A 15,614-nucleotide genomic window follows, 5' to 3' on the forward strand; every position below is an offset into this window, starting at 1 on the left:
AGACCAGGTTATGAAATCCACTCTCAGACAATTATAGAGCCTACTGAACCCCATTCCCTTGGTCAAAGCGTTTAGTCTATACAGATTACACTCATGACCATGGCCTCAACAATCAGATTTCTTTTTTGGGATTTTTCACTATGGAGATGGAAGAGAAAGGAGCTATCCTTGGGTAACAAACTGAAAGGATGTGAATCTAGGGCTTATGAAGGTGATAAGAAGACAGGGTCTGTGATAGAAAAGAATAAGGCCAACACAGAGAAAGAAGAGCAGAACTAAAAGACAGAACAAAAAAAATGTCAAGAGAAAAAGAGACAGAAAACAAACCAGCAATATTGAAAGTTTCTGAATCTCAAAACCCAGCTGTGTGTAGACCAGTTTGGAAATTCAGACATTTGGATCTGCTTGTATTCAGTTATATGAACCAAAAATGCTCATTTTTCCAAGATTTTTTCTGCTGAATTTCTATCTCATACACCAGAAAGGATCTTAACTAATTCAACTGACAAAATACTCTAAATTTCAAAGACTCCCTCACAAGTGGATAGAACTATTAATCTCCCTTTCAGAATGAGAGAGGTGATCCACAGAGATGTTCAGTGATTGCTTTCTGTTTTCTATATGAATAAAGAGAAATATATTACAGAAGAAAAATACTGTAAAACATAAATGCTTCCATACTGGCAAGTTAAGAGTTTCTTTAATTCCCAAGAACATTTGAAGAAAAGCAGTTTGGCTTCCTCTGGGCAGAAGCCAATGCATTCACTAATGATTCCATAAAAAGCACAATTAACCAAATCAGTGCACTGAGCATCCAGTGAGAAAGCAACAGCTTAAGATAGGCCCAGAGACCCAGAAACCATCACTAAAGCTGCATCTTTAATGCATCTTAACTGAGACCTTGCTAAGTACTCATACTGGTGAGAGAAATATGTCCTAACACGTGTGATTGCAGTCAGTGTCACCCTTCTAAGATGTAGTTCTTTTAGGAATCTGAAGACTACCTTCCCCATTAGTATCAGCTTCGAGACCTAAAAGGGATGGGGAAAGTCAGTAGGAAAGAATGCACACTTTTAAGGTCTTTTTTGTCCTTGTTGGTTAATATCATTAATGGCAGTTAGTTAATTCTCCACTTATTGTTTCCCAGTAATTACTAAGCATTTTACCTATATTATTTTCTTTAATTCTTACAACATCTATGAAGCAAGTAATATTGTTCCCATTTTATAGATAAGAAAAAAGCTCAAGAGCCAAAATCACTTAGCTAGTAAATGACTGGTCCAGAATTTCAAACTATGTCTGACAGGTTTATGAACTTAGCCATTATGATATACTGCCTCTTGATCATAATCCATTGTATTCCTCCAGTGATGCCACTACTTCTTAGTTACTACAGTATCTCTAAGGACATTTTACTTATTGGTTCTGCTACTAGATTATAACACAGTTGAAAGAAAAGAGAATAATGTTTATATATCTCTGATCAAGGAGACTTGGGACTCACAGAATACTATTAAGACATCTTCTATAGTGAGAGTTAATCTAATATGCAATTTTCAACTTCACGGTTTTCTTCTTGAAAAAGGGTTAATAAGCCTGAGACCCAAGAGATCTTGCAGTAAGCCCTGGAAACAACTGAGCAAGGACTGTTAAATATCAGTGATGTGCCTATGAGATGCTATTTGGTGTAGGAAACATAACCTAATTCTCCCTTTCAGGAACTCGGATCTCCCAAAGTGGAATAGTACATGATAAGACATACTGCATATGTAAACATGGGCAATTAACATGCTTCAGTAAAACTGGAGTCCCTCTGAGATAAAGTTAGATGCTCTACTGCTTGACCTGGTCCTCTTAATGGTATCTGGCATTCATCTCTCCAAGACTGAAATACTCAAATTGCACAAGTCTATAGATAGGTCCAAGACTCTGTGTTCAGCCCATCAGGAGTCTGTGAATGCCGATGGCAAACTCTTCAGGAGTCAGCAAGATGAAATGTGAATGATTAAAACACAAGTTTTTCTTTGGTAATCTTAACTGCAAATAGGGATAAGGAAACTCACCCCCACCCCACCCACACTCTTCTCCAACTACTTGTCCTTGAGTTCAGTGAGGGTTTGGCTGTGGCTTCACGGGGTAATGGCTTTGCCTGCTATTTGGGCGGGGGGAAGAGAAAGGGGTCCAGCACTTACATGCCTGAATAGAGGCTGCCTTTACAGAATCTGAAGAGATCTGATGAAGGAGAGGGAAGCTGTTGATGGTTGTGGTCGTGGTGGTTATGATGATGATGATGATGATGATGATGATGATAAGGAAGATGATGAAAATGGCGAAAACCTATAAATATGAGCACAAAGCAGCAACAGATATCCTTCTGGTCATTGCCAATCATAATCACCAAAACGTTTTCGTTCTCAGTCCAACCCCACTGCGGTGCTCAACCTCCAGGCTAAAAACACTTCTAGCTTCAAAATAAAGCACTGCATTCTTCCCTCCCCCGTCTTCCAACCCTTCCATCTTTCCTATGCCAAGCCAGGAATGAGACTGCACTAGTGGGTCAGGAACAGGACCCAAGAGTTAACAACAGGAGTTCTGTAGTGAGGAGCTTTGGGGTGACCCTGGGGGTGCCTACCAAGACTCTTCCGAGTAGCCTGGTTGGGGAAGCTCGAGAAACCAACGCAGAAGGAGAGGGAGATAAGGTATGGGTTATAACAGATTTGACCAGAGACCTGAGACCGGGGGAGGTGGAGCTTTTGGTCGGGAAGAAGAGGTGGGGCAGACGGCCAGGAAGAAGACAGGCTTTCTTTACCTGACCAGGTGCAATAGCCGTAGCGGCTGCAGCGAGGATGCTGCGCTCCAGTCCAGAGCCAGAGCTGGAAGCGGCTGCTGCGCTGTCCTGCGCCGATGCCCCGCCCCCAATCTGAGGCCCCGCCTTCCTAGCACGCGCCCGCCGGACCGGCTGTTTGGGGGAGGTGAGCAGTGGACTGATTGGCAGAAATTGCGACCAATGGAAACGTGCAGCGGCTCCTGGAGCCGGCGGACAGAGAGGTGGGGCGGGAAGCGATGGCGCCCAGTCAATAGAGGAGCCGCTAGGCCTGGTTGGGGGCTCAGCGCTGTCCTCCTCCAGGCTGCTGGGTTGGAGGCAGTAGTCGTTAGGTTAGGTCTAATGTGAACAGCCAGGGCAACAACCAATCTCTGGCGCCATGTCCCCAGTTGCCTGTTGGCGGGCGCCTCTCAGGGCCCATTCTCTGGCTCTGGATGGTTCAAAGTAATAGGAGTCCGGAACGCCAACCATCTCAAAGGTTCCCTCACCTCCGAGGCCAGCAAGGACGTGCGGTTCCAGAGGTCTGCGCAGCGCCCTCTGCTCCTGCACACTCAGCCCAACCATTCTCCATCCTAACTGCTCAAACTAACAAAGGAGGAAAACTCACGAAATAGAATCCACACGTAAACACAAACCCTTAAATAAACCGCCCCCCGCCTTCGCGAGCGCACACACGCATCTCCTGCCCACCATCTCCTCCCAGTCCTCTCCAAATAGTTCTTAAGTCAAAACTGCTGGATGGCGGGTAAATTGGTTTGACTACTGTGAGTTAAAAGCTTCCTAGAAAAATGATCAAAGACCTTTAGAAATCAGGGAAAGAAAGACTGAGTCCGGATGTCAAGTGGCCTGGGCCTCACAAGGGAGCTTACCGGCTCGTGTGAAAACTGCAGAATTAATGATCTTGTTACCACTATTTCCGTGCTGGTGATTCAGTACAGACCTTGATACTAAGGCACGCTGTTTTGCCCCAAATAAGTGTCTAACCATTAATGATTATGGTTTAAACCTGCAAGCCTTTCATAAGAGGATTTGGGTCCCTAATGACATTGAGATTTGGCGTGATTTGGAACTTTTTTCAAGTAGGTGAGAAAGGGCATTGCCTTTGATCTACTCCCTTATAAATGTAAAATATATCATCATTCTGATACTTAAAAACAATTCTGTCCTGAATAGATTGTTTCAAATAATAAATACATGTGAAAAAAATTGAGAAGTTATTTTAAAGTGATTTTTCCCTCAGGTTTTATTCTACAAATAATAGTTTGTGAGAACTCTGATTTATTCTTACGTATTAAAATATTAGATAAACGCTGATAGGCACTATATATACATTATCTCCTTTAATCTTCACTTCTGCCCTGTTCAAATTCCATTTATAGATAAGGAAACTGAGGCTCTCAGGGATCTCTCTGGGTCACTTAAATAGGATCAGAGGCCATCCTAGGTCAATACTTTTGTTTAAAACTCATCATCAATTAGGGGGAAAAACATTAACACAATTCTTATTCCTTTGAAGCTTTTTATTTTTACCTGAAAAACTGTCCTGAATGGACCCAGTTCCCACTGTCATGCATTCTGGAAACTGCAGCTCCAGAATCACCTCCAAGAGTGAACAATGCCTCTGAAATATGTTGGGAGCAACGTCAAGTCAGATTTGCTCATAGAAAGGAACTGTGATTTGATATTGATTTTAAAAAAATAATTTTTTTCCAGGGCTTTGGCCAGACTAGGTTTTAATTGATGTTTTAAAATACACACAAAATAAATGCCATAGTCAAGAGAACTTAGTCCTATAAAGGAAAAAGAGGTTAATAATAACCTAAAGTCTTATTCTAGCATCGTTTCAACAACTTTTTAAAGAAATTCCTAAATCCTGTTCTGACCTTTGCTCAAACCATGAAATATTATACTTGATCTAAGTTTGATGGGGAGAAGGTTGGGAGATGGTGTGTCAGTCACTTTCCATCACTGCAACAAAATACCTAATACGATCAACTTAAAAGATGGAAAAGATTATATTACTTCATAGTTCCAGAGGTTTCATGGTCACTTGACCTTATTACTTTGGATCTATAGTGAGGCAGTCTATCATGGCAGAAGCCCACAATGGAGGAGGCTGCTCACATTATTCATGGTGACCAGAATTGAAAGAGAGAGACAGGGAGGGGCTGAGGTCCAAACCACTCTTCAAAGACACATTCCCCCATAGTTTCATAACTTCCTTTCATTAAGCCTCACTTCCTAAAGGTTACACCACCTCTCAGTAGTGCCACAGGTTGGGGACCAAGGCTTCAACACATGGGTTATGGGGGATATTCCATATCCAAACTGTAGTAGGTGGTTTAAAGAGAAAGCAGAAAAGCATTTTCTTAAAGAGTCTATCAGTAAAGACGAAATATAAACAAGTTAAAGGTTGCAGATCAATACAAAGGTATACACTAATTAACAAGTTAGTCATTACAGATTTTCATGTACTCCTTTAATAAACAGTTATTACATACCTTAGGTATTTTAGATGCTACACTATAATCTGGTGATACCCAGTTTAATAAAACACATTTCCTAACTTCTAGCTGAGGACACTCAGTCTGAACCAGACTTGATGGAGTCATTTTACCAACATAGTCACTGGTCTTTACAACCATCCAGCAGAGTATTAGCCCCAATTCACAGTTAAGAAAACTAAGACTAAATAGGACAATAACTCACTTGAGGCTGCACATTTAACAGAAAGAGAGGGGAAAAGAGAAAAGGGAATGCCAGGGAGGGGAACACCCGCAACATACAGTTTCATTTATGTTCCTATCATGTCCAACAGCGAACAACACTAGAGCCCACAGATCACTAATGGTTTAACTTCCCTTAAAAGATTAAACCACCTCTTTCCTATGAGAAAAGGAGAAAGAGAAGTTTAAGCCAGGCTTTAGACTTGGGGATATCCTATAATATTATTGAAGCTTCCCAGTCCTACGACTGTGATCTACAGTAAATGGAAGCCACAGATGTCATAGTTCAACCAATAAGGTCTTATTTCTCAAGAACCAGGTGAATAGTTTCCTCTACCATTAAGTCCAGCTCAATCACCACATGCTTCATGAAGCCTTCCCTCACTTCCTGTCAGAATTAATTTCCAGTTCAGTTCTTCTGCAGTGTGTTGTTAGTATGTCTCTCTTCCCATCATCTTCATTAAGGACTGCAGACATATTTGTCTCCTCAGCTTTTAAAGCAACTTGAGGGAAGGGATGATCTATAGTTTATCTTTTCATTCCCCGCAACACCTTACATATAATAGGTGATCTACTTTCCATAGGTGAATTGCTGTCCTCTGGTGGTGAGTGGGTGACTTAAAGGCAATTAAAATCGGAAGAGGTAATCAACAAAGAAAGCAGAGAGAAAGAAAATGCAGAGAAAAGAACACAAATATTGTGGTAGTTCTACTTGAGAGAACTCCAATTCCAGGAGGAGAAAAAAGAGATAGGAAGTGACAGGTGACATCATCTGTGGCCTCAGAGTCCCACCTTCCCATTATGTGACCAATCAAGAGTGAATAATTTCTTCCCTCCAAGAACTGCTGTCAGGGAAGGGAACTCTGCAAAATTGGTATATGGATATCAGAGAGACTAGGCTCTGGCAGTGAATATTGGGAGGGGCAAAGGCAGCAGCAACAGGAAAGGCATCCCAGGGAGCTCTCCCAGAAGAGACTTGCTATCTCCTGGGGAAGGCCATGCTCTGGCAGGAATAACAGCACAACAAATAATTCTAGAAAGGACCCCACATTTCATCTTACTAACTAGTTATGTGTTCTAGACCACCAGTCTAGACATGTTTTTTCATCTGTCACTAACTGGGAATGACAAAGTTATCCCAAAGCACCTGCCACAGGACCACTAATGCTAATGCTCTTCTTTGTTTCAAGTTAAATTTATGCATACAACATTCTTCAAGATGGATTTTGCATTTATTTCAATTCCAAGACAACCTATCTATGAGAGGGGAAGGCCACCCATGGGAAACATTAAACATGAAACCAATGATCACATCCCTCTGAAATGTAGGACACTGGAAACAAACCTAATCTCCAAGATGTTTCTACCTCATTTGCCCTCAGCTGGATAATCGGCTTTTCATCTCAACACCAGATAAGTGCAACTTGCCTGCTGCTGCCATCCTAATATAGATGCTGTTCTGTGTATCAGTAGTCCCTCAACATCCCCAGATTCCTTGAAAGTGACATCAAAGTGCTGGGCTCTGCAACATATCTAAGGATCTCAGACAGAAAAACAAGGCTTTATGCTATAATACAGTCACTGAAGGTGGAGTGATAGCCTCAGAAAAGATAGACTACGGGAAAGTCATAACTTAAATAACAATTGCAAATACTTATTTGGACCATCAGAATGACACCTTTTGCATTGAGAGAGCTCCTTCTCTTCTGATGCATCATCTATGTTTATTTATTCCCAGCTCATTCTGAAGCGGATTTGAAATGACAAATTATCCATGTAACATTGTGAAGTGTAGGTGAATATTGTGGAGGCTGGTAAAATGTTTGCAGACTGACAAGATTTTTTTTAACTTGCCTACAGAAATCTTAAAAATATCTTAAATGCCACCTGAAGCACCATATGGAGAAATTACTCTCACTTAGCTCCAAACATGATTGCATTTATGCTGTCATTTTGTACAAAGAAGGCAAGAACTTGAATCTCAAGCTGAAACCATGAAGTTGCTTGTATTAATTCCCTGAAAAAGCTCAGGTTTGACTCGATAGGAAAAGTCTTCATGATTATAATTGTGTTGAGTACAGGAGTGAAGTGTGAAAGATTCTTGCCAAACCTCAGTCACAACAACAGGACTTGTATCCAGTAAAATCCTACTGACTTGTTATTTGCTGGCAAGACAGGTTCAGTGTGTCTTTGTCAAAGGGTCATTTGTGAGTCACAAAAGCCACTATGCTGAACAGGAGAGAGATAACAGCAGGCTCCCATGCTACTTGTTTTGTGGTGAACAACCCAAAGGTGATGGGCAGAGAATATTCCCAGCTGGGGCAGAATTCCAGACAATGCAGCATAATCATGTTCCATGGCATAAATGAGCCTAGAACAGTAGCAGTCAGAGGAATCAGAGCCAAAAGCAGCAGGCTCTGCAGAGAACAGCTGCAGCCTCAAACTGAAAGGAAAAATATTTTTAAATGATTTTTTTATTATAAAAGTATCACATGATCATTGTAATTTGGAAAATACAAGAAAGCATAAAGAAAAAAAGAATAGAAATTTATGATAATCCCATCATTTATTTATTTAATCAGCAAGTGTTTCCTGAATAGCAGGTCTTTTCCAGGTACTAGAGATAGAAGGGTTAGCATTCACCTGTTGTGTTTGAACTTGTACCACGTGAGAGGAGACAGAAGTGAATAACATAATCACACAAAGGGGAAGATCATCACTTCCCAGGTCAAGTACCAAAGGAAATGAATTCAGTTTCTAAAAGCAGAACACAAGGAAACCTACCCAGACTCCAGCGCATATGGGAGGAGTGGTCTGAGCAGGCTTCCTGAGGAGGTGACCCTTAAACTGAGGTTTGAGGAACTATTAAGTCATAAAGAGGATGGAGAGCCATCCAGGCAGAAGGAATGACATACATGAAGCTCCGTGGCAGGAGGAAGCATGAAATGTATTGAAGAACTCAGAGAAGCCAGTGCCATTAACCTTACAGCAGAAAGAAGAGGATGGGACATGTTCGGAAGGTTGGCAGGGCCAGATCAAACAGGGAATCATGGACTATCATGTAAGTCCTTTGGACATTTTATTTGTGTGTATATAGTATATATAAATAATATATGTCTATATAATGTGCATGTATTTTTGTGTGTGTAATATTTACCATAAACTATGAGGTTTCCCCTCATCAATTTATATTCTTATACTATCTGAATATCAATTTCACTTCATTCCCAACCACACTCAGTATCTTTTTTAACTTTAACATTTGGTAAGCAAAAATGATACCATTTAATCTCACTTAACAATGAATAAATATGTATTATCCATTGTTTTTTCATTTGTTTCATAGACAGCAGGACTTCCCACCTACCTCCATTTAAATATGCACAATATTGCTCACATGAGCTATAGGCAGCTGGAATAGCCCCACTGTTGGAGGTAGAGTGCAAAGATATGATGGTTTAGCTATGTAATGTTTCCTCAATTCCTTGTCCCTGAATGAAGGCATTAAAGCGTGAAAGTAATCCATCAATCTAGTGTCAGCCATTAGTCAGCTCAAATTAACACACGAGATTTATTTTCTCCTGATCATTTACATAAGACAGCACTGAGGGACAGAGAAAATCTACTAAGATCTGCTGAGAAGAGAGAAAAAGAACTGGTCCAGGTTTCAGAGAACATGGATCAATCCTAAAGAGTTAAGGAGCTACAAGACCCAAACCAGGGAAACTTGAGGGGGCTTTATGTGGAGAAAAAAGGGACAACCAACGGGAGGATGGAGTAGCAGAGAGCAGCAGTTTGAACACAAGCTTAACGACTTCACCACTCTGCCAAGGGAGAACTGGGTTCATTTGCATCCATCATGCAAAAACTCACAGGTCTCCTATCTATTCATAAATCCCTTCTGCACAAACAGATTTTGATCTCAGAAAATGAGGACTTTGATTGAGGGTGTGTGCAAGATGGTAGAAGCTTGTTACATTTATAGTTTCTCCTGGGTCTAAAATCACACATCGGACCTGGCAAAAGGCGTACCCATGGGATAGACTGGGGAGGTTGGAGGAGGCAGGTTTATCTGCTTTCATCCACTGGGACACCAGAATCTCTTTTTTCCGGGGAGGGATTGAACTTGGGGTACTTAACCACTGAGTCAAATCCCCAGTCCTTTTTTGTGTTTTACTTAAAAACAGGGTATCACTGAGTTGCTTAGGGCTTCACTAAGTTTCTGAGGCTGGCTTTGAACTCGTGATCCTCCTACCTCAGCCTCTCCAGTCACTGGGATTACAGGTGTGCGCCAGAATCTTGATAGAAATGGTCAGAAGGGACTTAGTCCAGAGAACTTGCTGCGACAACACTGGAGTAGTTTTTTAACCTAACTTTATGACACTAAATTCAGAAAGATTGAAAGTACACCAACATTGAGTTCAACATATGTTTCATTACATAATCTATATCCTACAAACTACAAATGTAATAAGGTGTGTTTCCTATATAAATTTACAGCTCCAGTTCACTAAGGAGTCTGGCGGGGCTAGCACATGTTCTTTCTTGTGGTCTACATTAGATTTCTCTTCTTTTGTCTAGCTCTCATTCTGTTGATGACCTCAGGTTGAGTCTCAGTTCCATATTGCACTGGCACATCCAACTCTGCTTCATGGATGCCTGCCCTGTGCTGTCACTCAAGGCCCTAAGTGTAGAAGGGCCCCACAATTTGGGTAATGCTCTGTCATGGTTATCTTGAAATACTTAATAATTTTTGGACAAAGGAGCTTGCATTTTCATCTTGCATGGGGATCCACAAATTTTGTAGCCAGTCATATTCATATCCTGTTACCAAGAGTCTTATTTCTGATACTGAAATATTTTAGAGAATTCACAGTATATACCGTGCTTAGGAGAAAATGTCTGAAATAAGATAAAGAATTCCCATGATAGTTCTGTCTTATCCTAATAGTGTGATTTTTGAGATACGAGATGTCTCTAAACCTCAATTTCCTCCTCTGTGCCCAAATCACAGTTTAAAAGAAAAAGTTTTCTTTTAAAAATAATTATAATGTGGCAAAGAACTTCTCTCTCTCTATGTGGCACAAACCATGAAAATACCTAAGTGATTATACACATTTTACTTTTATCATATGTATTTATTTCACTACTTAATGAAAATTTTGCTTCCCTACAACACAATCAGCAAAATATTTACCACTAATTACCACAGTAGAAGTTTGTCTGATTACATGATCCTTTGAACCTCCATTCTTCTTTCTCCTTAGCCTGTACATTTTGTTGTTTGGTCAGTAACTGCTGAGATCACTCCCCATTGTGTCCCGCCCATTTAGCATTTTGCATTTTCTTTGTGTCCATGAGAGAGTTGTTTTTAATTCTGCAACTTTAGAAAGAAAGAAAAAAAAAAAAACTCATTAATTTTGATCTGTGCTAAAATCACAGATCAAAATAGATTCTGATTTCTTAACCCTTCACACCTTTACTGGCTTCACTGCTGTCCTATGACAATTCCTACATGACATCATCAAGCATCAGTCCTACCCACAGCAATGCAGCGGCATTATGTGTTGTTATGGTTTAGATATGAGATGTTCCCCAAAAGTTCATGCGTGAGACAATGCAAGAAACTTTAGAGGTAAAATGATTGGGTTATGAGAGTTTTAGGGATTAACTGGTTGATAACTGTTGGCAGGTAGGTAGGGTGTGGCTGGAGGAGGTGGGTCACTTAGGGCATGCCTTGGGTTATGTAGTTTGTCCTTGGTGAAAGAAGTCTCTCTCTGCTTCCTGCTGTGATGTCCCAAGCTGTTTTCCTCCTGCCACACACTTCTGCCATCATGTTCTTTCTCACCTCTGACCCAGAGCAATGGAGTTGGCTGACTATAGACTAAGACCTCTGAAACTGAACTCCAAATATTTTTCCTCTTCTAAATTGTGCTTGTTGGGTCTTTTCATCACAGCCATCAGAAGCTGATTAAAACACTGATGAACTATTTCATAATCCAAAATGTGTAAATTCAGGTAAAGAAGCTTCATTAATAATATACACATGGGTATGTACCTGTCCACATAAAACACATAAAAATTGGTGTCAAAAGAGAGAACCAAGCTGGGGTTGTGGCTCAGTGGCATAGCCTTTGCCTAGCACATGTAAAGCACTGGGTTCACTTCTCAGCACCACATATAAATAAATAAAACAAAGGTATTTTGTGTATATCTACAACTAAAAAAATAAAAATAAAATAAAATAGAGAACCAAAATGGGCAACAGAAATGTTTCAGAAGAAGTGTTCTAATGTCTATCTCAGATTGGTGTGCACAAGAATTAAGATGGACTGATGGATGTGGTTGGATGGATAGATCTGATAAAGCAAATACAGGTAAATGTTTCCTACATAAAATAAGTGGGAAGGACGTGGTGTTCATTGTGTAGTTCTTTCTTCTTCTCTGTACATTCAAACATTTTAATAATAAGATGTTGTAGAGGAAAGGGTAGCCAGTCAAGTATTGTTTGCTTGCAGTCTGATCGTACTCAGAAAAGTATAATAAAATCAAGATTCTTAACTTCTGTAAATCAAAAGTCTGGCAATACTGAGACTATATGGTTGGAACTAGATAGTGGCTGCCTTTGCAAGGGGCGTGAGCTCACCAAGTCTCCACAGTCCCTACGATTTCCTCGTTTATTGCCTTATGTCCTTCCTGGGTCACTCATTTCAACCCTAACAGACATTTGAATTCCAACACCTATTGTAAATGTACAACCCCAGTTATAGGCTGGTAGTTTGTTTATGGAATGATAGCTCACTTCATAAATGAATTCGCTCCACAATTCGTTTTCCAGGAATTTTAAACATACAACCTTTAAGGCCTTCCCTTAGAAATACCTATAAATATCCTAAAATCATATTCAAAATATTGTGCCTGTGTCTTTATATTCATATTTCTGGGAATCTAGGCCATAACTTTTTATTATATTCTCAAAGAGATTGATGATTCAACAATAATTAAGTACTCCCACAAGTTAAGGAAGTGCAATAATAAAATATTTTAAATGATTCAAATTTTAAAATGTCATCTACACACAACCAACCAGGGGCACTGTTATCATGGATAACAAGACATCTGTTTATCTTTTCCAGACCAGAACAGGTCAGAATCTATATGTGTGAGTGTGAGTGACTGTATGTATCTAGAAGGTGAGATTTATTGAAGGTGAATGATCAGTGCAGTATAATCCCCAAGCACTCTGTGATCCCAGAATTTGATATTTTCATGCACATACATAAAGCTGGCAATCTCTTCATTTCCACTTTCCTTGCCAAATTAAGCTCTATAATTCTGTCACTGGCAATTCTCTGAATAATTCCATTTTATTGATTCTAGCTTTATTGCATTTAAGTACATCTATAAAAGTTAGAGTCTGGAATCACAGGTAGGGGAAGGGAAAAAAAAAGACTATTGGGATTTTCCAAAGTTCTTCCAGTAGCATAACTAAGACAAAATCTTGTACCTTAAAATTAAACATAACTTTTGAAAAAATGTTTTTCTAATTAGTTATACATGACATCAGAATGCATTTCAATTCATTGTACATGAATGGAGCACAACTTTTCATTTCTCTGGTTGTACATGATATAGAGTCATGCCATTCTTGTGATCATACAAGTAACTAGTGTAATGATGTCAATTACATTTCACCATCTTTCCCACTCTTCTCCCCTGCCATTCTTCTTTGCCCAATCCAAAGTTCCTTCATTCTTCCCTTGCCTCCCCCTCATTATGGATCAGCATCCACATATCGGAGAATACATTCGACCTTTGGATTTGGGGGATTGGCTTATTTCACTTAGTATGATATTCTCAAACTCCATCCATTTACCTGCAAATGCCATAATTTTATTCTCCTTTAAAACTGAGTAATATTCCATTGTGTATATATACCACAGTTTCTTTATCCATTCATCTGTTGAAGGCATCTGGTTGGTTCCATAGCTTACCTATTGTGAATTGAACTGTTTTACACATTGGTGTGGCTATGTCACTGTAGTATGCTGATCTTAAGTCAAAATTAAACATAACTTTTAAGAAACAACTACACTTAAATGAGCTGAAAGAGTCTGCGTAAATTCAACCAATGGATAGTACTCTAATATACTACCCCATATAAGTTTTACAGTTATAACTCCAACACTGAGAAAGCTCATAGGTACCAAATATTTCTGCAAATTCCACAATACCCTCTGTTATGATTTGGATCTGGAATGATCCCCAAAGACTCGTGTGTTGAAAGCTTGGTCCCTAGTACAGCAGTGTTCAGACATGGAGACTCTTGGGCATTTATTGGATCATGAGGGTTTTGCACTTATCAGTGTATTAATCCATTGATGGACTAATAATTTGATGGCATTATTGAGAGGTGGCAGAAACTGCAGGAGGTGGAGCTTCATTGGAGGAAGTGGGCACGTGGGTCATGCACTGGAAGGGTGTATCTTGTCTTGAACATTTTCTCCCTCTCTGCTTCCTGGCTGCCACGAGGTGAGCAGTTTTCCTTTGTCATGTTTTTCTACCATGACGCTCTGCCTTACCTGAGACCCAAAGCAAAGGACCCAGACAACCATGGACTGATGAAACCTCTGAAACCATGAGCCAGAACACTCTCCTCCTCGAAGTTGCTTATGTCAGGTATTTTGGTTATGGTGGCACACTCTCCCATCCTATTCTTACACTAACTTGGAAGCTGAGGATAGGGAAAATTGATGACCAATCCTGTAAATAATCACAAGGGACCCCAATTATCACCTAAATCTATCCTCTCCAACCTTCCCTACCTGTCCCTCCTCAAATCAACTACCTGTCCAGGAAACACACTCTTAGTAAAATTGGCATTTATCAGTTTGCCTACTGGAGTTAAACAGAGGCAAGAAAATGAATCTAGAAAGAATTCTCAGTCTCAGCACTATTACATTGGAGGCCAGCTAAGTCTTAGGGGTGCCTGTTCTAAGCATTGTAGGATGTTTAATAGCATCCCCCAGCCTCTACCTGCTAGATGCCAGGAGAACCGCTCACCACCCAGAGGTGAAAACCAAAAATGTCTCCAGACATTGTCAAACATCCTTTGGGGACAAAACCAAGAGTGTTTTAATATTAACTGAATCATTTAATCTTATACCAATTTTTTCGAGCCCAGAGGGAAACTTCAAGATAAGGTCACAGAATGAAGATATGGAGCAGAACCCTTTCATTTCCAAAACCAAAGTTATGTCCACCTCACCACAGCAGCTCCAAAACAAGTATTTAAATGCTATTGAGCCAAAATTCTTTGGGTTTTTCTCTTCAGTGTTAATTCTTCTTTTTAGGGACCAGAATACACATCAAATCCTTCTAGGTTGCTGTCTCCTTGATTGTACTTACTGCTTAGGCTCAGTTTTTCTCATTTACACAGAATGAGATACTAGAGTTGTGTGAGGTGTAATGATGTCAGGAAGAAGACAATGACTACTGAGCTGGAAATTACGATTCCCTGTGGATATGAGAAAGCAGGAGCAAGAGCAAGGGACACTCAAAAGAATCTGTTCTTTCTTCATAGACACTTGTTACAGGGTGCTGCTACCTTGAAGCCAGCTGGTGACTTAGCTTTCTGCTGCAGTGAAAGGACAGGCCATTTGTTCCTATAATACTGACAGGACAGCTGTTTACTAAATGTGACCATTAACAAAAATGCAATTCATCGTGTACCATCGACTCACAAATAAGTATGTCTCAATGGATTAAAAAGTCAAAGAAAAGTCAAATTCACACTTGGAGTGGAGCCAGGACTAAGGTGACTAGATGACTTTACCAGTCATCTGAATTTTTGTCTTTTCTAGTCCAGACATCTGGCTCCCATGCTGGAGCAGAGACTCATTGGCTCCTTACCAGAGGGCACATGACTTGAACACCCATATCTTACACAAGTCCAGATATGAGAGAGGAAGAGGAGATGAACTGATAGGAAGATAGTTTTTAACCCTTAAACTGTTTTTTGACTTTTAAGTTTTATTTTGAGATTTTAATATCATTGCTTTTAG

This window comes from Sciurus carolinensis, chromosome 2 (genome assembly GCF_902686445.1).
Source record: "Sciurus carolinensis chromosome 2, mSciCar1.2, whole genome shotgun sequence".
Taxonomy (NCBI): Eukaryota; Metazoa; Chordata; class Mammalia; order Rodentia; family Sciuridae; genus Sciurus; species Sciurus carolinensis.